Source organism: Ambystoma mexicanum, chromosome 9, assembly GCF_040938575.1.
Source record: "Ambystoma mexicanum isolate Mex_15411 chromosome 9, UKY_AmexF1_1, whole genome shotgun sequence".
In the NCBI taxonomy this organism is placed as follows: Eukaryota; Metazoa; Chordata; class Amphibia; order Caudata; family Ambystomatidae; genus Ambystoma; species Ambystoma mexicanum.
The window spans coordinates 987424316-987448254 of record NC_090931.1 but is presented as its reverse complement, the minus strand read 5'-3'; positions in this window follow the sequence as shown (position 1 = coordinate 987448254).

Here is a 23939-nt window from a genome sequence, read left to right as displayed (position 1 = left end):
TTGAAGTGTAAGGGACGGAAATAGGTTTGGGACACAGGACAATTTTGATTTTGACGGACGTCCTGACATCATTCTTAGTTTAGTTTTGTTTGAGGCAGGGAAACCCCTCTTAGATATAGAGAGAGAGACAGGATTCTTTCTCATTTTTCTGTTAAAGGTTTTGCCAACAAGGATGCTCCCTTTGTGTCCCGTGTCTACTTCTGTACCCTTACACCGTCAAAAACTGAAGTTCTTTTCTTTCACGCTTCTACTGTTCATCCTCTTCTTCCTCCTTTATTTTATTTCCCCAATCTTCTTTCTATTTCTGTCTCGGCCCGCAATCTGTGTGTTATCTTTCACACTACTCTTTCTTTCACTGCTCATATAACTTATATCTCTAAATCTTGCTGCTTTCAGATTTTTTATATTCGTAAGATTTGTCATTTTCTAACTTTTGAGGCTACTGAGCTCCTAGTTTCTTCTCTGTTTTTTACCTGCATTTTCTATTGCTCTATCCTACTTCTTAGTCTTCCAGCTTCCCATCTTGCCCCTCTTCGCTCCATCCATCATGCCTCCATTTGTGTAATCTCTGTTCTTTCTCCCTGTGATTCTACATCTGCTGCCTTGCAGCATCTCCACTGTCTTTCTTTTGAAGATCATCGTATATTTAATGTTTTCTGTATTGTTTTTAAATCTTTATATGGCCTGGCTCCTCCTTATCTTTCTTCCCTTATTTTGTTCTATGTTCCTTCCCGTTCTTTTCGCCCTCAATAACTTTTTCGTCTATCTGTTCCTCGTCTGGCCTATGCTTCTTAACGTCTTCGTTCCTTTTCTCTGTTAGCTCCTCTAAACACTGGAACGGTCCTCCCTCTTTCCCTTCATTCTATTTCCTCTTTTCTGCTATTCAAGACTCAGCTTAAGGCCCATCTTCTTTCTTCTTCTTAAACTCTTTTTGTACCTTTAGTATCTTTATCCCATGTATTGCATTTTATTGTACTGATGATGTTATCTGTACAGCCCTTAGGTGTTAGGCGCCATATAAATAAAAATAAAATACATTTGAGACTGTGCTTGTCTATGATGGCAGCTCCGACACATTTAATATTGTGATTTTAAAATAAAATGTGCTACCTAGCGTCGGTGGCAATTAAAAAAATATTTACTTCAAAGTCAAACCACATGGTTTGGCAAAGCTTATTTTTTCATTATTTATCTTCCTCTCTCATATGATTTATATTCATATTTTTAATTCTTGCTAGCTACTCCACCTACTTACCACGGTGACTGTAGACGACGTTCCTACCACCCTGATCCTGAAGTCGGAGTTGATTGTAAATTAAATAACAAATCACTGATTCAGCAAAGAAGCTTTAACCTCATCAAGCAGGTTCCTTAACAGCTTCATCAATGCACTGTCTGTCTTTGAAATAGAGGAAGCGCTAAGGGGAGGCCAGGTTGGGGGAAAGCAAATGTTCTGAAGGGTTGCAACAGGTCCACAGGCCATATAATGAGAACATCTGTTCTCCATGGTTTAAATGCACACATATTTTTTAGGATTTTAGGATCTCTTGTCACACTACTTGTAAACATCACATTGACACACAATCTTTGTCACCGCACTATGCTTTGCATGCGAGCCACCACAACCATGTTATAATGATTGACAAAACAGTTGTAAATCCCTTAACACACCTTTCTTAATTGGTCCACCTTATAATATGAACTCTTTCACCATTTAAATACTGTAAGTTATTTTGATCTGAAAGGACCAATATTGGTTGGACAGTCCCTACTAGTAAACGTCTTCATTGCGCAAAGGCTTCTTTTACTACAAAAAGGTATTTTTTTGAGAATTGTACAATACCTTTCAGAGTCTTTAAGTCTTCAAGAGTAAGATGTTATTGGCACCCTGTTCTGGTTAGAGCACGATTCCTTGGAAAGAATAGCTCCATTCATGACATCAAGAGCAGTGTATTGTTGGTCTGAATCCAGTAATAGGGAGTGTGAGAAGTTCTGTAAAGACTTTCTTTAAGTTAGAAAGGCTTCTTCTGCGTCCTCCATCCAGTTGAATTTCTGGCTCTGATGATGCAGTGTCATGGTAGCACCTTCTCTGAAAATGCCTTAATGAATCACCCCTGAACTGAGATAAAGCCAGGATACCATTTAGTCAATGTTACATCCATAGGAGAGGCCCTGTACTTTTATCAGGTCCATTTTGTTTCCTCTCAAACTAAGAATATATCTTAGAAAAGACATTTGGTCTACAAGAAACAGACATATTGACAATTGTACAAATATGTGCTTGTTCTCACTCTGCAAAACCAATTGTACATGCTGAGCATGTTCCTGGCAGGATTGTGGATGTATCAATATATCATCAAGGGATACCATGATGAGTTCATGCCTATAATCTTGAAATACCTCATCTATGAATTTTTAAAATGTTGCAGGGGCTTCACATAGGTCAAAGGGCATGACAATGTACTATCAGATTGTAGGTCCTTCCTAAATCCAATTTGGAGAAAACCGGTGAACCTTTGACCTGTTCCAGCAGAGTAGGAAGCAGATACTGATTTTGAATAGTCTTTTAATGTAAAACCATGTAATCCACCCCCTCCGTCTTATTGTCCTATAAAAAACCAGAGGCGACAAAGCAGAAGATTTAGAGGGTTTTCTATTGCCCTTACATAGACGTTTGTGTATGTATTCTCCCTTTCCTTCCCGGTAGGGGCATATATCTTCCTGGGAGAGAAAAATGCTCCTTGCTCAAGATCACATTTGCAATCACACTGTCGATGAGATGGCAAAATACGGCCTTCTTTGTCACCAAATACATCCTAGTAGGGTTCATATTCCTTAGGGACATTTACACATACATGATTTCTCTTCTACATGATAAAGGATTCTAGGGGTCTCTTTAACTTCAGGATGTTCTTAAAGACATGGCACCACAGAGATCTAAAAGCACAAGCCTTTTCCTGCCAATCAATGCAGGGATTGTGCTTAGTGGGCCAAGGAAGCCCCAATATTATATTGGAATGCAGAGCATCTAACAGGTAGAAACACATTTTTTCTTGATGGCTATTTCACGTTATCCATAGATTCGCAGCCTGGTGAGTAATCTCCCCAGAAGGCTCAGGTGTATCTAGTACACGTTATAGAAACAGTTTCTTTGGCACGAATATGCATGATTCTGGCATAATTTCCAGTCCATAAAATGCCCCAAGGCTTCAGAATCAATCATAGTCATGGTGCACACTGTTAACCCTACTTTCGTTGTAGTCTATATAGGAAGATATAAATGTGATATACTAGTCAATAGACTGGCACTAAGGGCACTAAGGGGCACTCCTTCAGATTACCGGTTTGATTCTTGCCCCTTGTTCAAGGGTGAGCTTTCTCGTTTCTCAGGCAGGATTTCACTTGTCAGTCCCTAAAGAAATGTCCCCTCTACTCACAGTATGAATACAGTTGGTTCCTTCTTTGATACTGTTCTTTCATTGGACCTTTAGTAACCCCCACCTACACTGGTTGAGGAGATCCCACCATAAGGTGGACCCCTTAGGTCATAAAAAGATTGAGCCTTGAATCTGTTGGTAACATTCCCTCATCCCCTCTCAGATTGACATTCCGCCAACCTTTGTTCAATCTGTAATGTACAATCAAATAATCTTTTCATATTATGGGTGGCTCTAAATGGACAAACTCATCCTTTATTTCTTCCTTTAAACATTGAGTACAAGGGGTCAGCAGTGTGGGTACATTCCAACCACCGTCCACTGAAAGGCGTTAGAATAGTGCAATACAAACTTGCAACTCAATATTACATGAGACAAATACAAGCGTTTTGCAGTCCAAGACTGTTGAACTTGACAGGATGTGAGGGGTCAGTAATGTGAGGCGGATAACTGAAGATTTATCAAAACATGCCATTTTATCCCTCACTATTCCTACTCTGCTGAGGATTTCTCTGCAGAACCAAAGTTAAGGGAAAACACTCTAACACAGGATATCTGGCCCTCACACTAAGCAACAAATACACAAAGAAAATATATGGCAATACAACTTAACATAAGCAACATTCACAGTTTCCGATGTCCTGGGTGCATTCCCTTCCCCAGGATTCAAGGTCAACTTGGCTAATGTTCAACCAAAGAAAGACATGTCTCAAATCAGTTCTCGATGTTTCAAAGTCAAAGTAAGCTTTGTTAACCAAAGTTCCAATGATAGTAAATCTCTTCTCCTTCGTGAAATATCCACTTTCACCAAATAGCACCAATGATGGTAATCCCAACCACAATGATCTGTCACCTCTTCAAGAAGACTTGCCACAGTTCAAAGGAAATGCAATATTCACAACTGTCAGTGATACGCAGTTTTGGTTAACAGTTACTATTTCCTTAGTTACAGGTTTTATATTTCACAATGGTATATTTGTCAGGATGACTACACAGTGCTGCTGCTTCCACTTCAAAAACTTCACTTCTACTTAATTCACTATGAGATCAGTCACCTTTGTCTTAAAATACTACACTTTCTTTAGGCTGATACAATGTTGCATCTACTGACAACCAGATTACCACCACAGCTTCAGTACTTTGGACTACTACAACTCCAGTGATGTGTACTTCTAGACAGGCTTCAACAAGACACACCTTCAAGTAGACAAGGTACTCTTACTATGAATATATCTCTTCAAAAGGGGCAGCCTCTTTTCCTCTCTTGTCTGTTTACCACAACAACCTCAGTTTGCCTTTAAGACTCACTTCCCCCTTTCTTCCACAGTCTTTGGTACTACAGGTTTTGTCAACTTAAAAATAGTCTTTACAGACAGCTAGTTCCTTTCCCCAACTTTATCAGCACAAGTAATTACTAAGAAGCCTTGGTGCCACTCTCTTAGCTTCAGGTAATGCTTGCACACATATCTTAGGCTAGTTGAACTGTTATTAACTTCAGTTTGGGCAATGCGTGTTCTCTTCTTCAATAGTGAATATACTTTAATTTCTAATATATGAAAAGGTATGCCACGTTAAAGTAAAGAATAGTGTTCAGTCTTTCTTTAGGAATCACAATTAGGCACATGCAACCACTTCTTAAGGTAGTTTTCAAAAGTTAAAGACTTGTATTGAATTGTACTCCCTTGTGAAAGTAAAGGATAGAGTTCTGTCTTCCTTTGGGAATCACAATTAGGCACACTTGACCACTCTGTGGTATAGTTTTCAAAAGTTAAAGATTTCAACAATTGTTTTATCGAGGTTAGGTAACAGTCTTCGCAACGTTGACTCTTCTTAACTAGTGACACGCGACCACTACTTCAGGTAGATACAGCCTGTTAAGGGTTTAACAATGGGTTTAAGCAGCGTTTGCTCTTCACGTGAGTAAAAGGACTTTTTCATTGTTCATGTATTAAAACTTCAATGAGCAACTTCAGCGAATCACACGCAAGTGAATAGGGAACTGGATACTGTTGCCGGCAATGCTTGCACAAGGTATTCAAAGCCAAGCTTCACCCTCCGGCTTCTTTAAAACTTGCTCTGCGGATCTCACGACTTCTACGACTTCTGCCACAACTTCTACTGCTTCTGGCTTCTTCGGGACCTGCACCCTTCCTCTCAGAAGATGCCTTTGGTCCGGCCACATGTTTATGGAGCCCCTCTTGCTCCTGAGACTCACGGCTTGACAACTGCTCCTTGCCTCGGTCTCCAACACGTTTGCTGCATGGCAACCACAGCAATCAGGCTCACATAGGGAAAGACAGCTCTCCTGCACGCCTTACGCTGTGCAGCTTTTGCACTTCAGAGTTTGGGGGAACAGGACTCTCTTAGAAAAAGCAGGTGAAATTGGTTGTCTCCACGCTTCGGCGTCCCTCTTGTTCTCCCCACGTCTGCTTGGTTTGCCAGCTTTGTGTCTTCTTCTTTCAGCTACAACTTGCACTCCAGTCACAGTTCCAGCTCCATTCTATTGTCTGCAACTGAGGGGGTGTTTTAGGCTTCCCAGTTACCTTAAGGTGTGGGCAGTTAGGCTTAATTGCCTGACTACTGATACAGCATGCCTCTTTTGCCCTCTTCCTCATGCCAGTACTCATGGGATTATGGGACATGTAGTCCCCTTCAAGAAAGTTGTTTCTTTGAACAATTGAGTTCATTGTAAATTCATTAAAAGATGTACGCTTAGAATGTGTGGTTACAGAGGACGATATCTGGCTTAGGGTATTTTTGTCAGATACTTTTACCTTATACTTTTGGGAGTAAGGAGGGTGTTCCTCCTGAAGCACTTTAAAAGATCTTTCTATTAACAAGGCTTGCTCAGATTTAACAGAGGTTGTACCCCAGGTCACAGATCTTATATGAGGGTCAGGGACATTATAATGACAATATGCCATTACCTGTTTTGGCAACCCAGAAAGGCACTTCCTTTCAGAGGACAAATACTGTGTCTCATCCAACGGGATCTCCTCACCTCACTGGGCCCTGTCTCCTCCCAGGTGATCTTCCGGTCAGGATCAGAAGTGTCTGCTTTTCCCTGGCCACCTGGAAGGAGACCTTAGGCAGGATTTCAGTGAGGGGTCCATAGGATTCTCCACAAATATGAAAACAAAGCTGTTTGAATTTGTGTTCAAAATTGTTAAAATTACTCAACAAACCTCAGTGGCTTGTCAGCAGAGGGGTTGCCCCCAGTGCAGCATTCCAAATTAAGTAACTTAAAACAAAAGCAATTCTTGCCTCGTCAGCGCGGACAGTTCAAGCCCAGTTAAAATAAATGAGTATGGCACTGACTTAAAGACAAACGACAGTCTTTGGGGTTTCCATTGAACTTTTCAGATAGAGGCGAGCATACAGGTAACAAGGATCCCTGGAGTGGCTGCTGTGTCCAAACCCACCTAGCTCTGCAGAGCTTGTAATAGATGGCTTAATTACTGATTAGTAGCCATAAGGATCCAGAGTTGTTCACAACAGAGCCATCTTATGTTCCGTGGCATTATATTTTAGGAGCTTTGCAATCTATTGTACCCTCTGAAATATGGATAACTAGAAAGGTGGTGACGAAAACAAATTTCATTTTGTTTTCTTAATGGAACAGTTTCTGCAACTAATGAAAATACATTAAAAATATGAAAGGCTTATTCCAGTATAAGCAAAGTCAACAAGTTCCACAATCCACTCTAAGAAGTCTCAGAGCAAAGACAGGTACAATGTCACCAATGTAAAAGTCTATTCTGCAGTAGTCTTCTCTTCTGATGCCTAGTGTTCCCAAAGCCATGTTTCCCCGCTTTAGCCAGAGTAGTGTCTCAACAGGGAGCTGGTGCAATGTGGAGAGCAATGACCAGTGTCCTCAAAGCAGAAGAGGAAATACCTCCCCACAACTACACATGGGCTAGTGTTTCTTTGGGGGAATCTGGTCTGTAGCTCTTCCTTCGTGAATAAGTCGAAAACATTATGTCGAAAGACATAATGTCGAAAAAAAAAAATGTGAAAAAAAGTCAAATTTCTTTTTTTTTTATTTACATGTTTTTTTTGGATTCCGGAGGTAAAAAAAAGGGATAAAACAAAACAAAAATTACAAAAAAGGGGGGCTGGGGAGGACCCCCGCCATTTCGGACAAAAAGGAACCAAAATAAAAAATGCAACTTTTTTTTTTTACTTTTCTTTTTAGACATTATGTCTTTTGACATAATGTAATTTGAATTTATCACTATAAACCGACACTAACCTTAGGCAGCAAGATACAAAGAACTGTTTGAGAGTGGAATCATCCAGGAACATTTACCAGACAAAGTGGGAGGCAAGGACCAGCAGTCCTACCTTTATTTGGAGTTTGTCGGCTGGGTAGCCGGTGCAGTACCTTAATTGATCTAGTGTTTACAAGCATGTCTACCTGGTATGGCGGATCAGAAGAACTCTGATCTTCCATGTTTAGATTTGCTTTATTAAAAGAAAAGTGAAAACTCCTGACTTTCGCTAAGCTATGGGTGTTCCCTACCTTACAAAAACTAACTAGGTTGCTTGTCAGTTGTCAATGACTTCAAATGGAAGATCTGTCCTCTATCCAAACTAATCTAATCTGTCCCTGCCACTATCGAAACAACTGAGGCACAGGAGAATGACCCCCCTTCTCCTGTGGGCTGCTTCTCAGAAAGTTCATTTTAGTAAAGTATTCATAGGTAATTCTTGGTCACTACTTTTTTAAAGTCGTATAGTACAGATATTGGGCTCTTCAACTTTAAGTGTCTTTTACACATGGGGTCTCCCTCTCTATTTTACTCTTCTCTCTTGTGAACTTCCCTAGGGGCAATTCCGTTTGTTACTTGATCATTAATCTTGAGACTTTTTCTCTACTCAATGTCCAATACTTACCCTCACTTGGCCAAGCTGGACTGCTCCAATAATGATTGTCACTCTTTTCTAACACTTGCTAATTACTGCGACGAGTACGAGTGTTCCAGTAATGATTGTCACTCCTTTCGAACACTTGGTAGCGTAAGGGATCAGAAATGAAAGCCAGACACAAAGTTCTCATATTCTCAAGATAAGAAATTTCATTAAATAAAAAGGGGTTGGGAAAATATCTCTCTGACCTTTTTCTAAAGAGGAACTTCCCTACCTGGAAACTAAAACTAAGGATCAGTCTGTGTCAGGAAGTTGGTAACTGAAAAGTCGTCCTTGTGTCCAAAACCTCCTATCCTGACCCTCACACTATAAATAAAACAACAAAGGGGTGCAAGGAAAATGTCTTTAGCTTGATGTTGGAAAACAGTGTTCAAAACCAAAAGTACAAAAATGACTCCCATGAAAATGTTCTCTAAGGTAAAGACCCTTGGATCCAGAGGGTGATCCCCTTCTCCTGGATTCTTAAATAGGATGGCAGAGATGGTTCTTTAGCTAACAGTTCCTTTGTGTCTTGACTGGACTCACAAAGTTCTTGTTTAAGCAATACGTTCTGTGACAGTTTTTCTGTAGAATTCCTTTTAACTTTGCAGATTGCCTGGTATCCTCCCCTGAAGGGAATCTTTATACAATTTCAACTGCCTGGTATACTCACCTGCCAGGACCTCTTACATGATTCTTCCGATCACTTGATATACTCCCCTGCCAGGAATCTTTATACAATGTTCAGCTGCCTGGTGTACTCTCCTGCTAGGATTTCTTATGTGTTTCACAGTTCTTTGGCTATACCACATTAGCATATGCCATGAGGTGCTTGGTGTATCTGTCTATGGTAACATTTGCTCAAACTTCTCCCCCACATTGGCATTTAATGTATCTAAACTTGATTGGGGTTTGCCTTTGTACTTTGCCTTGTCTGCATTCAAACATTCTTCTTATTGGGTGTTGAATTTGTACTTTGCCTTGACTGCATTCAAACAATCTTCTTATTGGGTGTTGAATTTGTACTTTGCGTTGACTGCATTGAAACAAATTTGGGGCATTTTCAGCAATAGCAGTTTTGTACCATTCAAACACTTGCTGGCGTCATGTCGGAGCACCCCGGGTGTACCCAACTGCTTTGGGCAGACTCATCGCTTCCTTCCAGCATCTCCGACTCTGCTCGTGCATCTGCAGTGTGATTCCTTCACGCGCTTTACAGTTTGGAGTGTGAAGACGTGCATCCAATGTCCTGTGTGGCTCCGTGGTCACACGCTGGCTTTCATTTTCAGCCTACACTGGAGAATGTTGTCCCTTCAAGTGGCACAACATCCAGGAGCTTCTGCGTGGCTCCCAGTGTCTCCACGGCCCTTCTTCCTCACACGCAGCATTTCTCCTCCTGTCCCGGCAGCCTTCTCGATGAGGCAGTCTGTGTGTCTCCCGTTCGTGGCCCTCAACCTGTTACGCTCATCAGTAAATATTTAGTTTAATCAGCGGATATATCAACTTGCTTCCAAATCCAAACCAAATGTTATCGTACTTGGCACTAACCTGGGCCGTCAGTAGAGTCTGAAGGTGGCAACACAGCAGAAAAGAAAGGTCTCCCAGAAAATCCTGCCCCCTCCTCACCAACGAGTAGTACTCGGTGAAAGAAGGAGCACAACTCCCAGGGAAAACCTTCTGCGGAAGGAAAACCCTGAGTGTAAGCGGAGAAGGAGTTGGTCTGTTGGTCGCTTCCTGGAATCGGTCTAGCCGGAGTCTGGATAACTTGAAGATGGTGAGAGTCGTCCTAAAGTAGCAGACAGGAGAGGTGAGTGCTCCGTGAAGAGAGAAATTAATGTACTGTAGATTGAGGGGAAGAAAGGAATACACTTACTCTCAAGACGGAAGTGGTTGGCTTATTCGCTTAATGCGGAGCTGCTTTCAAAGTGAGCCGCTCTCTACATCTAATACTGGGAACAGAACACGGATAGGATGCCAAAGGCAGAGGTCAGTAACGTACTAGAAGGGAACAGGAAAGGAATGTGAATGGACGGGCACAAAACGGGTGAATCACTTCCCTGCAGTAGCAGGGGAATCTGCAGTACGGAGCAAGGAAGGAATGAGATGATCGGTTGACACTCTAATGAGTAGAAAAGGTGGAGCGCCATGCAGGAGAGTAGCGACGCATTTGCTTGACTTCCTGGTGTCTGTATATGGAGTCATGTGACCTTGTCTGTGCGTAATCAGGAAACGTACGTCAGCAGCACCGTTGCTCGTAGTACAGTCAACGGTACCGTCGGCCATGTTAGGTGAGTAACGTAGAATAGTATTGCACGACCACTGGTGCTGCCACAATGACCAGCGGCGGAAAGGTGTAACACAACCTGGGGTTCACTGTCTTCTCCTGCACTGCTCAATCCAATAGTGTGGTTGCCATCGTTAAATGACCTGTGCATTGAAGACTTGGAAAAACAACTAGCCTGCATGTTGTATTTCAAGCTCCTGTGACTTTGCATAAACTCCCTCATCCGCCTCCTCGTATCAGTACCTGGGGTTTTATGAGAGTTGGAGTCCATGGATGTCATTTCCCTTTTAACTCTTAGATGGTCAGAAACAAAAAGGTGTTGTATGAGTTGTGAGTGTTTGGGTAAAAGGTGGGGGCCGGACTAGAGATAGTGTGGACAAAAGGTTTCTTGACTTCCTTTACAAGGGGGAACCGTTAGTTGCCAATAGGCCATTAAGGTCTTGGGTGTCAGAGAGTCTTCCTTATGGCAAAGGGGGGGGGGGGATAGGTCTCATCCAATGAAGTCATGACAGCTCCCTGGTAGTTGTTTCTTCCCAGGTGATCCACCCCCATATATCCGCTCCCAGGGTCAGGATCCCCCCATATGGGAGGAGGCTCCCGGCGGGGAATCTGTGATGACTCCATTTGATTCATCACAGTAGTTACTGGGGCGAGTATGAATGGTCCGCTCATTATTTTCGGTTCCCCGCCCGGGTCCACCACTCTCCTGGTTAACTTTCTGCTTCAGTGATCGCATAACCGGGTTTGCAGTCTGCACTGGGTCTTCTTCAGTGGATGTCAGATTGGCTTGTCGTTTCCTCTTCGTTCTGCACACTCCTCAGTGCCTTCAGGTAAGCAGTCTGAGCATTGTTTAGGGACTCCCAAGTCCACCGAGCTTTGGTCATGCCACCACTTCTCACTCGGTCACTCTCTCAGGTTCTCCTGAGCGTAAAATACCCAGTGTTGCACGCCAGCTTCCTCTCTGTACCTGAAGCTGTGTGCCACTACCCCCTTCAGCTCCGCTATCAGAGCAGATTGGATTTCCCAGGCTTCTCTCACCCTCAGGTCACCTTCTTTCCGACTAATGATGTGGTCGTAGGATTTCCGCGGTGGAGTGTCAAAGTCCCTCTTCTCTTTCCTGCTCGCACTCGGCCTTACACCCCTTGAAGGTCCGGAAATGAATGATAATTGGTTGGCCGAAGACCAACCGCCTCATTTACAGTGTTAAGAATATATATATTCATTAGTTATTACGTAGCTATTAGTTCAACTAGAGTGAGGCCATTTTAAGATGACCAGAATCGACATTTTGTTTTCTCTCTCTGCTCTCTCTAACGTTGCCATTTTGCCTCATGTAAAACTGCTTTGCTGTAGATATTATTTTGCTTCAATGGTCCAAGGCTAAGAAACATGTTGAAACATTACACTGGAGAGCCAGACAGAAATGCCCGATTCCCTCCCTTACATATCCTTGAAGACAGGGAGCAAGGCATTTAATCAGTACACGAATGTCAGCGAGTCTCCTGAAAGAATAGCAATGTACGAAACTAGCATTTAAAGAGTTGAATTATGCTCTTCTTTACGGCCCCCCTTTCTGAGCCCAGTGAGGCCCCGGAGAGCAGGCTGACTTCTAGAGCGAGAATCGAAACTAAGAGATAGTGAGGTCTGGTATGTGCCAGTCTCCTACGCGCAGCTTGCCCATGCAAAACAGAAATGCTGTGTTCTCGCAAATAAAGAATGGTGTCTATAAAATTGAAGATGGCAAACCGTTGCTAAATATGGTGGTCTAAGGTGTCATATTTGTCATACTGGTCAATCATCGCCTCTAATTCAAAGGGAAATGAATTGGGGGCGGCATCAAATGTGTCATACTGTGTCATTGCTGATTGTAAGGTGCTCGGTTTGTATATATGTAACTGATGTACGTTTCACTCTCCCTTGCATCCCCCGAGGTCTGTTAGACACACGTCGTGGGGCGTGGGACCATTTGGCCAACTGGGACTTCTTTGTATTGCAATAAACCCTAGATTTTGGGAACGGAACCTCGTGTCTGGCGTATCTATTCGAGTGTGGTGACTGTGCCTTGTTTCCACATCCGAGGGTCCCTCAGGGGCCCCTTCAAGATGGCACCCGAATAGACCCTCCCCCACTTGTTCCATTGTGTACATTGTAAAATAAGGAAGGCGGTAAGAATGGCGAGGACGGGAGCGATCGAGCCGGGATCAAGAGGTGTACGGGGCGCCCCTGCGAAAAGCGATGAGAGACTCCTTTGCAGATCTGCACACCGCTGATCCCTGATCGACGTCCCTGGCCAGCGAACAAGGAGGCGAGGGTCCCGAAACGAGGCAGAGCCGAGATACGCAGAGCCGAGATACGCAGACACAACGTCATTGGTTGCGTCAGTATACGGACGAATTGTGTCTTGAAAAGACAAATTGACTAATCAGGTGAGTTGTGCCCCGATTCGTAAGTGATCCTGATATTGGTTGAGAGTTTATTTTGCAAAATCAAACACCCAGAGTAAGTTTGATTAGCCAAGGGAAAGGTTAAAACATGCCTGGGGTATTGTCCACCTTAGCAGGATTTTTCCGCTGCGGCAAACAATCTTTGGAAACTGGCCAGAAAGCACCACCGGGAGGAACGCCGGCTTATGATATGTACATAAAGTATGGTATGGGAGCGATAATATTTTGTGAAACTTGACATAAGCAAACCAGAAAACAGGAAAATCTTCAGTGGCCGAGGGATGGGAGTTTTGAGATGGAACGTATAGATAACCTGGAAAAGGTGTTGATAAGTAAGAGAGCACGCCCTGGGGCACTTGATATCCAAGGGACTGGAGGAGGGAAGCAATGCTCCGATTTAGAAGTAGAGAGAAACATGCACACAGGCATAAGTCAAAGGCGGAGAAAGCTGAGGAGAAGGAGGAGGAGGAGTGGAGTAATAGCTTGAGAAAGACGAGAAGGCGCGATGGATTAAACATAGAAAAAATATATCCACAAAGAGAGCTACACTCATCGGACGAATAAACGAAATTTTAACTGAAACAAAACAGGGCCAGAGGAGTGAAACTAAACAGATTACGTCAGTAGCTGCCGCTCAACCCCCTCCCGTTGCTCAGCCCCTCCCAATCCCAGCACAGCCACAGGCTACATCAGATACTAAACTGCCCACTAGCCAGCCAGCCCCAAGTGTTTTGCAATTACCACAGCCCCAGCAGACGTATCCCACTCTCACTGCCCCCTCCGCACCTCCCGATCAAGAGGGTGCCACTGTTCCGACCGCCCCTCCCATGAGTGGAATTGAGCAGAATGAATGTACGAGAGTAACTCGCAGCGCGATCAGTAAGGAGAGAAAGCGTGAGCTGCAAGAACAGGCGGAAATGTATATATACGATAATGATGGGGTATCCACGCTAGCGTCCCTATATGACATCAGAAGGAACAACGAAAGACAGGTATTGTTGGAATGCATGGGGGAATATTTGTCGGGACAATGGAAAAAGTTAATTGGGAAGTTACCACTGCAACGATTGTTGGATTTGAATGCATTAGCCCGTTGTAGAGGGAGAGATGAAGAAATAGAAGTGCATGTGAAGCGATTGTTTGAAATAAAGAATAAATTGGATGAAGAGCATTCTGAAGTACTCGCCACACTGGGAAATAGGAGAAAGAATATTGAGAGAGGCAGGAAGAAAGCGTTAGTACTGTATATGCAGAAATCTTTGCTGCCACCAGGACTGATAGGTGATAGACAAAGATTGCAGGTGTGTGTGCGGGAAACGATGAGATGGATGTCAAGCCCTAGGAATTTGGTAGGGGAGATAAATGAGATATGTAATGAGTGCCCTTTGCAAATAAGAATAGACGCTCTGCGGACGATAGTAGGGGTGTTACTCCAGCAGGTAGCAGGACACAACAGGGGGAGGGGAAATGCACAGAGTAGGGGAAATTCAAATATGCATGGAGGGCCTTTGGGATTAAACCAATGTGCATACTGCAGAGAGGAAGGACACTGGCGGGCACAATGTCCGCATTTGCAAAATAGAGGCAGATGTAGTCAGAGAAAGCATCACAGAGGGCACATGGGAACAAATAGTCACAACAGAAATCGTTTGCAGCAGCACCAAAATAATTATGGGAATGGTGCACAGAATCAAGGCCAGGCTCTGAATCAAACTACTCAAAGTCAAAATCAGCAGGGTGTACAAACGGGAAGTAGAGGGAGAGGGGGGAACATTTTTGATAATCAGACAGGTGCATACTATAATAACTGTGGAGACTACACATCGGATGATGTGTTGTTACCCCAATAGGACAGCCCAGGATAGGGGTCGGAACCAGTGTCAATTTCCGTGAATCAGAAAGGACCCTACGTAGAGATGAAAATCGGGAATGAAGAGCATAGATTCCTCATAGACACGGGGGCACAAAAGTGCTCGATAGATCATCAGTTGGTTCCACACATACCTCTGTCAGGGCGACAGAATATTTCAGTAGGGTTCGCAGGTACCTCAGTAATAAACCCTGAGTCCAAATCAGTAGCAGTGGCAATAGGGCCTTTTACTGAACATTGTCCATTTCTTTTAACAGAGCATTGTGGGGAAAATCTTTTAGGATTGAATCTATTGAAAAAACTAACCGCAGTTATTCATTGTAGACCAGATGGGGTATTTTTGACTATTTCTCCCCAGTCTATGCCGACTTCTGAATTTGTGACAGAACCTTTATCAGGGGAATTGAGTAAGGTAACAGCTTGCATTTGGGCCGAGAATGACAATGATGTGGGATGTTTGAAAATAGAGCCAGTAAAAATTACATTAAAAGAAGGAATAACGCTACCACGTATTCCGCAGTATAAAATTTCAGCAGAAGGAGAAAAAGGATTGAAAAGCATTGTTTCCGATTTGGTGAAATTGGGAGTGATTGAAGAAATTACAGGTAGTGTATGTAACAGTCCCATTCTTCCCGTGTACAAGAAAGGGGGTAATGAGGTACCGTACCGTTTCATAATTGATCTCCGTGCACTGAACAAAGTGGTAGACCCCCAATTCCCGTTAGTGCCAGATGTCACTACGATTTTGACAATGATCCCTGTGTCAGCAGAATACTTTAGTGTTATCAATTTAAAAAACGCTTTCTTCAGCATTCCAGTACATAAAGAAAGCAGGTATTTATTCGCTTTCACTCTAGGAGGACGATCATTCACATTTACACGCATTCCACAAGGCTATACTGAAAGTCCGAGTATATACAGTAGAGCATTGAAAGAACAGCTAGACATGTTAGAATTACCAGCAGATGTGTTGCTACAATACATTGACAAGAGGCTGGTACAGAACTGCATTGCATGCATACAGCACAATGTGGGAAAGGGAACGGTGACTCCAACTGGAAGTTTTGGACCTCTATGCCATTCGAAGTGATTCACTTTGACTTCATAAAAATGGAGAGATGCCAAAATCTGAAGTATGTTTTGGTGATCATATGTGCATTAGCAAATGGGTGGAAGCATATCCATTGAAAGACTGCACAGCCATGAGCACGGCGAATGTAATGCTAAAAGATTATTTCTCTCGCTTTGGTCTGCACCGTGTCATATGGTCGGACAATGGTCCGCACTTTCTAGGTGCAGTGATAATGCAGATTTGTGCAGGATTGCAGATCGATAAGCGATTCCATTGTTCGAGACATCCGAGTTCGGCCGGTTTTATAGAACGGCATAACGAAATCTTGAAGTCCAAAATCAGTAAGATCTGTGCAGGCAGCAAACTAAGTTGGGTAGATGCATTACCAATAGCGTTACTGTGTGTGCGAACGTCAGTGCAGGTCAGAACTGGGCTCTCCCCCTATGAAATCATAATGGGGAGACCGGCGAATGTGTGGTGCGCACCCCAGCCTAGGAGAATGAGAGAGGTAGAATACCCTGTACTCAGCATTTATTGTAATCTGTTAGTAAAAAAACTGCATTTGATTCATCAGCAGGTGCAGGAGGCATTACCGGTGCAGTATACTGGCCCAGGACATGCATTGGAGCCAGGAACCTGGGTATTAGTCAGAAACTACGAACGGAAAACATCACTGGCACCCAGGTGGCGTGGGCCGTATCAAATACTCCTGACCACGCAGACAGCGATACGCGTGGATAGACGCAAGGCATGGATTCATGCCACGCACGCCAAGAAAGTCCCATCGCCATTCAACACATCAACTGATCGGGACAAAGACCAGAAGGAGACAGCAGCGGTTCCAGAAACGAAAAAGGTCGTTGCCAGTCCTTTGCCACAGAAGTTGCCTGATCGTGAAACAGAGCCTGATGAGATTGCCATAAAAACGGAAGAGCAAAGAGTGCCTCAACGTTGTCCAGCAGATTCTGCATCTCTGCTGGCCGACATCAAGCGCATACCTCTGTGGCGGCCACCATCTTCTGTTGCGCCACAGCCTGCATTGTCGCCTGGGCACCCATCATCATCTGCCATTGTGCCCCAGAATGACTCCAAGCTCTAGACCGGAAGTGCACCTGCACTATTTGTTGATCACACGGAACCAGGAGAAAATCGGTACAACCTGCGCAGCTGTCATGATGCCAGCTCCCGGGGAGTCGGTTCAAGCCCTGCGTCCCCGAAAGCGGACATCCAGTCCCCAAGGAAGGGCCCAGCAACCCCATATAGGGGCCCTTTGGACAGTGTCCTGGCGCCTATGGCGCCAGGCTCATAAAAGACATCAGTCCTGGCGCCATAGGCGCAAGGCTCATTATGGGAGTGCTTGGGTGCACTTACCTGATGCAGACCATGCTGCAGGATCCCGGCCTCCTTGAGGCCTGAAAGGAACTACTTTACCTGTGGGACTAATTTACCATCCGGGCATGGTCGGGGAAGGATACATACCTGATTGGAGGAAGGATACATACCTGGAACTTCTTCCAAGGCTATTTAAACCCCACCCGAACAGCCACACGTGCTTCGCGTTGTTCTGCATCTAGCAGCTGGACGCTCACCGTGTCTGCTCCTGCATCTTGACTTCTGCCACGCCTGCCAGCATCCTGGATCACCTGCAAAGGAAGAGAAGAAAAGAACAGAAGAAGGAAAAGTCCTTACCTGTTAAAACCGCATCCCGGAGACATCTCGCTGACAATCCTGAAAAGGAAGACTTTTATTTAAAAGCTCATCGCGTCGATCACTGCAGCACCGCATTCCACTCACCTTTACAGGGCGCCTCCATGTTCAGCAGCGATCATCCGGATTCGCAGTCACGCCCCAGCACCTAGGGAGAAAAAGACCAGAACAAAAGGTGAGAGAGAGAAGGGAATAAGGAAAGCTAAATCTCCATGTTAAGACTTACCTGTTGATTCATTCCCTCTCCATTTCGGGTCCGCGCCGCATCCTGGCATTTCCGGACCCCGTCCCCTAAGGGGAAAAAGAGACATCAGCGTTAATGAGCGAATGAAAAGACATTACCAAAAAACGCTCATTAAAGACTTACCTGATTTCTACAAGGATTTCACCTCTCATCTCGGGTCGGTGCCTGTTCCCCGGCATTCCGTACCCCGGCCCCTATGGGGAAAAAGACACTAGCATTAGTACATTAATGCATGGACACAAGGGGAACCTCTTATCAAAAAACTTACCTGGAAGCCAAGCAAGTTTGGTTCTCACCAATCCGAAAATCCAGTGAAGTAACTGGATACCAACGCGCCCCTGCATCAGAAGCAGGATGGAGAGCTCGTCCTTCCAGACCCTAAGGTGATACGCTACGAGGAATCACAGAAGGGTTTTGAGGAGGGTGAGAGGGGAAAGTGGGAGGCCGATTGCATTACCCCGCAGACAGTTAATCCCCTATTTTCGCCTACAGAAGGATACTTCTGCGAGCCAGACAAGCCAGATTTGGGGGCCTGATCCAGTCCGTCTTCCGAACCCTGCGCATCACCTTAGAAGAGGTCACAGCAGCGCGAACCAGGCCAGCGCCTCCGTGGGGGTCAGGTGAGCGCTACAGAACGCGAAGCCTTCCTACAAATTCCCACCCAGGCGCTATGGAAAGTTCTGAGACTGATCAGTTGGCCCAATTACTGGGGGAATTACGGGCCGAAGTACATGCCGCTCGTCAAGAGACTAATGCCCTCAGGAGGGAATTAATAATATCAAAGGAAAGAACTGATGACCTGGCCAGACAGCTTTTGCAAGGTCAAGCTGGGTAAACTCCTCTACCCGGTTCCGGAGGGAACCCCGCTCCTGTGGTTTCCAGTAACTCTGTGCAGATTAATCTACCTGGAAACATGCCGCTGGCCCCACCCGAACGCTTTGCTGTGGACCCCAAACGATTCGCCGTATTCATGAATCAGTGTCGTTTGCACTTCCTATGCAGACCTGGGGCCTTCCCTAATGATCAGACCAAGGTAGCCTTTGTATTGTCATATCTCAGCGGCTGTGCTGCCGATTGGTCAGTTCCACTGGTTACTCAGGATGACCCGATTCTCCGTGATTTTCAAAGGTTTCAAGCAAGCATGGAACGGTTATTTGCTCGACACTCTCAGGGGCAGGCTCTGGATGACGAACTTCTATCCCTGCGACAGGGCAATCAGGACCTCCTATCCTATATTGCAACCTTTAATAGACTAATTGTGGAAACGGGATGGCCAGAGGATAAAAGAGTCACGTTGTTTTATCGAGGCCTACACGGAGAACTTAAAGATGTCTTGGCCCAAGTTGCAAATCCGCCCCAAGAATGCACAGAGTATATAGACTTAGTGGTCCAATTGGATCACAGACTTCAAAACAGAAAAGCAGATCGGTCCAGGTTTGAGACCCGGGTGTTGGTCGAGACTCATGCTGATCCCAAGGGAGTTGATGTCTCTGAGCCTATGCAAATTGGAGGGTTAAAGGACCCTTAACTCAAAAGAAACGTGAAAGGAGGCGGCAGTTAAAATTATGTCTTTATTGTGGGAATTCTGGACACTTTCTACGAGATTGCCTGGCAAAACCGCCCCGAAAGGCGGTAGGAGCCGCTGATAAAAACCATGAAGACTCTGTTTCGGGAAACGACTCCGCCCGACAAGTGTAGGGGTCCGCTTGCCGAGCTTGAAAACTAACTCTCAGACCTCGCATTTCATTGTGCCAATGGTTCTCGTAGATCCAGAACAGCCTAAGCGGTTGCATGCAATAAAGGCATACATCGATAGTGGGGCTATTGGAAACCATGTGGATCGTGAATTGGTCTCTAGGATTAACCTACCTCTCCGTCCTAAAACCAGCAAAGATGTCATCACCACAGTCGATGGAACTGAAATTGCCTCTGGACCGGTAACACATTCCACTACTGAGGTGACTCTTATTGGTCCCGACGGCCATCGGGAGGGTGTTGTGTTTGATGTAATCAAGGCTCCACAGTTTCAGGTTATTCTTGGAATCCCTTGGTTAGAGACACATAATCCTCAAATTGATTGGCGAGCTAAGAGAATAACCTTCCCGGATTGTACACAGACCCGCTACCAAGAAAACCTGAAGATTAATATAGCATCTGTAACCTCTGCCTCCATGCAACTACCTCCCGGATACCAAGACTTTCAGGACGTCTTCCAAAAGGAACAGGCCAATACGTTACCTCCTCACAGATCGTACGATTGCCAACTCGATCTGGTGCCCGGTGCACAACCCCCTTGTAGCAGGATTTATGCCCTTACCGAACCTGAGAATCTGCATTTGAGACAATATTTGGATCAATACCTAGCTAATGGTTTTATTCGCCCGTCAAAGTCCCCGGCATCCTCGGCTTTGTTCTTCGTGCCCAAAAAAGAAGGCGACCTTAGAACTTGTATCGATTACCGCGCATTGAACCAGATTACGGTTAAAAACCGTTATCCTCTGCCTCTGATCCCTGAACTCCTTGACCAGGTGAAGGACGCTTGCATATACACCAAGTTAGATCTCCGGGGGGCTTATCATCTGGTACGAGTTAAAGTAGGCGACAAATGGAAAACTGCCTTCCGTACTAAATACGGATTATTCGAGTAGCAGGTGATGCCTTTTGGATTGTGTAACGCGCCGGCTGCCTTCCAATACTTCATGAATGATGTCCTTCGGGAACTCATCGATGTTTGTGTTGTCGTATATATCGATGACATTCTGGTGTACTCCTCTTCGGAATCTGATCACAGAAAACACGTCAGGGCAGTACTTGAAAAACTGCGCCAACACAAACTCTTTGCTAAATTGGAGAAATGTGTTTTCCATACCACAGAAGTCGAGTTTCTAGGTTTCATCCTGACACCCAAAGGAGTCCGAATGGACTCATGAAAAGTGGATGCCATCCTCAAATGGCCATCACCTAGCTCTGTAAAAGGGGTTGAAAGCATGCTCGGCTTTGCCAATTTCTATCGCAGGTTTATCCCGAATTTTCACGCGTGGTACAACCCATTACTGCACTCTTGAGGAAAAATAAACGTTTTGAATGGTCTGAAGAAGCCGAGCAGGCCTTTCAGGATTTAAAAGCTAAGTTTACCTCCGCACCTATATTGAAACACCCGCGTCCAGATCTCCCTTATGTCGTCGAGACTGACGCATCCAGCCTAGCCATGGGAGCTGTCCTGTCCCAAAGAGATCCCGAAACCAACCAACTGCATCCCGTAGCATTTTGGTCCAGAAAATTCTCGGGACCCGAGGTTAATTATGCAATCACGGACAAAGAACTGTTAGCCATTAAGTCCGCTTTTAAAGCCTGGCGGCATTATCTGCTTGGCGCTCGACATACCATCACAGTGATCACTGATCACCGGAATTTACAGTATTTGAAAACCGCCAAGGATCAGTCATCACGGCAGTTCCGATAGGCTTTGTTTTTCGCTGAATTTGATTTTGTGATTACCTATCGACCTGGCTGCAAGAATGGCAAAGCAGACGCCTTATCCCGAATTGGAATGGGAGAATCTGATACAAACTCAGAACCAGTACCAATAATTCCCGAACAGAGGATTATAGGCATGACTTTGTTACAGACGCTTGAAGACATTCAAGCCAGAGTGAAACAACTCCTGGACCCTACAACCTTACAGGATTGGATACAAAAGGGATCAGACTTTACCATAGATAATGGTTTACCTTATTTCCAAGGACGCTTATTCCTGCCACATAAGGAATTACACGAACTAGTTATTTCCGGTTATCATGATACATTAATAGAGGGACACCCCGGTATTGCCAAGACAGAGGAAAAGGTGAAACGACAATTTTGGTGGCCCTCTTGGCGAAAAGATGTTAAATCTTTTGTGATGTCCTGTGGTGTTTGCGCCCAAAATAAAAGTCAAAAGAAAAGACCAGCCGGTCTCCTTCAACCTCTAGACATACCGCCAGCACCCTGGCACACCCTATCAATGGATTTTATTACGGACCTGCCTCCTTGTTCGGGGTACAATACTATTCTGGTAATTGTGGATTTGTTTTCCAAAATGGCCCACTTTATTCCTTTGAAAGGTTTACCTTCAGCTTCTGTCCTAGCCAAAGAATTCCTCGAAAATATTGTTCGGCTACATGGATTCCCATCTATACTAATCTCTGACCGGGGAAGCCAATTAATTTCCAACTTCTGGCGCAAATGTTGTCAAATGGCGCAGATTGACGTAAGATTATCGACCAGTCACCACCCTCAGACCGATGGTCAGACGAGAGGACAAATCAGACCCTTGAGCAGTACTTACGGTGTATGTTACAGCAATCTGAAAGCAACTGGAAAGACATTCTTTGGATAGCCGAATACGCATATAATAATTCGGTACACTCTGGAACTGGCCACAGTCCTTTTTATACTTTGTTTGGGCATCACCCTCGAACCTCAAACCTTGACTCACCTCAGAACCTCGGAATGCCTGCAGTAGAACATCTGCATTCTACATTACCCAAGCCTTTAAAGAGGCAACTACGCATTTACAACAAGCCAAGAGAAAATACAAGGAGAATGCTGATCTACATCGGAGTGAAGCACCTCCGTATCAGATTGGGGATCAAGTGTGGTTAGCTACCAGACATTTACCACTCAAAGGGCCTCGAACTTTTAACCCAAAATATCTGGGACCTTATTCTATTACGCCAATAATTAACCCAGTGGCTGTTAAACTTGATTTACCAGCTAGTATGCGAATTCACCCTGTTTTTCATGTGTCACTTCTGAAACCAGTGGTACCCGCAACCCGACTACTCAAACCTCCAGAACCTATTCTAATAGATGGGGAGCCCGAATTCGAAGTGAAGAACATTTTAGACTCAAAAATGTTTAGGTCAAAACTGTTCTACCTAATTGATTGGAAGGGGTACGGACCTCAGGAGAGGTCGTGGGAACCCAGCGACCATGTGCATGCACCTCGATTAGTCAGGAAATTCCACCGACTCTTCCCAGACAAACCAAAACCCCCAGAGGGAACAACCTTGGGAGGGGCCTTGGGGGGGAGTGCTGTCATGATGCCCGCTCCCGGGGAGCCGGTTCAAGCCCTGCGTCCCCGAAAGCGGACATCCAGTCCCCAAGGAAGGACCCAGCAACCCCATATAGGGGCCCTTTGGACAGTGTCCTGGCGCCTATGGCGCCAGGCTCATAAAAGACATCAGTCCTGGCGTCATAGGCGCCAGGCTCATTATGGGAGTGCTTGGGTGCACTTACCTGATGCAGACCATGCTGCAGGATCCCGGCCTCCTTGAGGCCTGAAAGGAACTACTTTACCTGTGGGACTAATTTACCATCCGGGCATGGTCAGGGAAGGATACATACCTGATTGGAGGAAGGATACATACCTGGAACTTCTTCCAAGGCTATTTAAACCCCACCCGAACAGCCACACGTGCTTCGCGTTGTTCTGCATCTAGCAGCTGGACGCTCACCGTGTCTGCTCCTGCATCCTGACTTCTGCCACGCCTGCCAGCATCCTGGATCACCTGCAAAGGAAGAGAAGAAGAGAACAGAAGAAGGAAAAGTCCTTACCTGCTAAAACCGCATCCCGGAGACATCTCGCCGACAATCCTGAAAAGGAAGACTTTTATTTAAAAGCTCATTGCGTCGATTGCTGCAGCGCCGCATTCCACTCACCTTTACAGGGCGCCTCCATGTTCAGCAGCGATCATCCGGATTCGCAGTCACGCCCCAGCGCCTAGGGAGAAAAAGACTAGAACAAAAGGTGAGAGAGAGAAGGGAATAAGGAAAGCTAAATCTCCATGTTAAGACTTACCTGTTGATTCATTCCCTCTCCATTTCGGGTCCGCGCCACATCCTGGCATTTCCGGACCCCGGCCCCTAGGGGGAAAAAGAGACATCAGCGTTAATGAGCGAATGAAAAGACATTAGCAAAAAACGCTCATT